The sequence below is a fragment of the Cryptomeria japonica genome, chromosome 3, assembly GCF_030272615.1.
Source record: "Cryptomeria japonica chromosome 3, Sugi_1.0, whole genome shotgun sequence".
NCBI lineage: Eukaryota > Viridiplantae > Streptophyta > Pinopsida > Cupressales > Cupressaceae > Cryptomeria > Cryptomeria japonica.
In genome coordinates this window covers 436,644,949-436,647,559 of record NC_081407.1, presented here as the reverse complement: position 1 = coordinate 436,647,559, position 2,611 = coordinate 436,644,949, and the positions used below count along the sequence as shown (strand labels likewise).

The window sequence follows — 2,611 nt, the reverse complement described above, 5'->3', positions numbered from 1 at the left end:
TTATGTAATCTTAGAGAGTATATTGTTGCCTCAACTTTGGGCATTCGAGTAAACAAAGGTGCCTCTAAGTTGAAGAGTCCTCCGAGGGACCACTAAAATAAAACAGTTGTCTTTCGAGATATATTTATCCCACATGTAGCAGCGAGAGAGTACAGGGAAGAAAGTGTTAGTATAAATAATGAGGGAATACACCTTGCAAACAATATCTTTCTCGGCCTTTTGGTTAAGATCACGTGTAGTATCTTTTCTTATCAGTTTAATACCACACGATATTAAATTAATTTTAATTTCTTCAGAGGGAAGCTTCAAACGGTAGCTCGCCACAAGAGTCTTCGTGCGTCGCTTCTGTATTGCACTACAGCCGAAACCTGGCGCACCCCACAACACCAAATCAAATTTTCTAATCTATGTGTTTTTAATCGATTTTATTGTTTGTTTTCAACTGTGAAGACTCACATTGTGTTTTTGAGTAAGTTGTTTATTCGAGGTGGGTGAGCTCTCTGTGTTGTCGTTTCTAAAGATTGAGATTGTATTTTGAATCAGTAGTTCAATTTAATTTAGTGTTTTCTTCTGACAGGGCAAGGGCTACTGAAATGGTAAACAGCCATATATGCCTGGTGACCTATTGCGTGAAAAGGAAGTGGCTTGCAAAAGATGTAGACGACACACCAAAACCCTAAGCGTATTATTTTTGTCGTGTGAGTTAACTGTGAAAGTTCATCTATGATAATCTCTTTTCAGAAAATGTGTTTGCGAGGGTTTAGATTTACACCTAATTATGACCAGAGAAAAGGGGTTTCGGAAAGTAGTACATATGCTAGGTTGATTCTGTGTTCTGCAGAGGAAGCGGAATATCTCAAAATTTAGCAGTTTGTTCTTTAATTTCTCAAAATATAGTAGTACTTGTTCTGGATTTCTCAAATTTTAAGTTCCGATGCAAGTTTAAGGTATCGCGCAGATGATTCTCAACAAGAAAAGATGGATAAATCATGGTAAAAGAAGCGAACCTATTTTAACTTAAAGATCATTTTTGGACATGGAACTTTAAGATGTTGGACAGTAAGGGAAAATTGGTATGTGATGGATACATGAGTGCACTAAATAAAACCATATTAATTTCAATTCGTTGAAGGAGATGGTCGATGATAACATAGTAAATGGTCTTCTGCCTATGACAATAGAGACATAAATGATACCTGTGATAGGTATGGGGAAACAACATAGAAAATTATCTCTCAAATGTCTTGGAAGCTCTCCAATGGTCTTCTGCCTATGACAATAGAGACATAAATGATACCTGTGATAGGTATGGGGAAACAACATAGAAAATTATCTCTCAAATGTCTTGGAAGCTCTCCAAGAAGTTGGAATAAGTTCATGCTTATATTTATGGATTGATGATAGTTTCTACAAAGAAATCTTGGAATTTCATCACATTCATAGATATGAGTTTACTCTTTGAAGAGTTTAGAGTTTGTACATTTATTACATCACTTTTTATATAGTATAGTTTATATAGTCTGAACAAAATGGAGTAGTTGAAGAAATGAATGTGGAATTTCTATATAAGAATTACATTTTCTATAAATTAAATGTATTATTTTATCACTTTTAGTTCATATAGTTTAGTGCCAAAAAAAAATGTAGTTAAAAGAAATGAATTTGGAACTTAAAAAAATAAATTAAATCAATGTTTAAGGCTTGTTATTTGTTATTTGTAGGGAAGAAATTCCTACAATGATTTATTTGATCAATTAGTAGAAAATCATGGATTAAGTATTTAAGATTTTTTGGGAGCATCTTTTATAAACACATTCTAAAAGAGGAGAAAAAAAGTTTGATGATAAAGAATAAAAAATGCATATTAGTTGGATATGATGACAAGTAAATCCTATTAATTGTATGGTCTTAATATGAATTAGCAAGTGTCACCTTCTAAGTATTCATACATCATCAAGTCACCCGAAAAGGTTGACCTAAAATTAGAAAGTACTATAATATAAGTGGAAGAAAGAGAAAGTATCGATGAGCTAAATTTAAGTTCATTGTTCATAATCGAATGTTCCTTGAAGGAGATCAAAATAAGCACACTCATTAGATTACAAGACTATAAGGTCAAGTATGTATCGATGCCAATTGTTCTAAGTGCTCATGAACCAAACACTTTTGAGGAAGCAACAAAAGAAGAAAAGTGACTTAAGTGCTATGATTTGGGAGATAAATTCTATTGATTGAGATTAGACATGAGAGTTAGTGCTTTTACTTGCTAGTAAAAATGACCTTTCTTGTAAATGGATGTTAAAAATTAAGTTCAAATTTTATGGCTCAATCGGCAAGCAAGAACCGAGATTAGTAGCTAAGGTTGGCTAAGGAACCCAATTATTTTATGTATTTAGTCTTTAATTTCTAGTTCATGATAGTTGAGATGAAACAACTCTCTTGTGGTAGGAAATGTCATCTAATAAAAATATCAATAAGAGATTATTTGCTACTTGCTAGTAATGAAGTCATTTATTGTAAATGGATGTTAAAAACTAAGTTCAATATTTATGGCTCAATCAACAAGCAAGAAGCAAGATTAGTAGCTAAGGTTGGCTAAGGAACCCAATTA

The 2,611-nt window shown here is 32.7% G+C and overlaps 1 pseudogene; it reads left to right on the top strand.

Moving 5' to 3' along the window:
- Positions 1-202: 202 nt before the first annotated feature.
- LOC131068491 (U2 spliceosomal RNA) lies at positions 203-382 on the top strand (annotated as a pseudogene).
- The last annotated feature ends 2,229 nt before the right edge of the window (positions 383-2,611 follow it).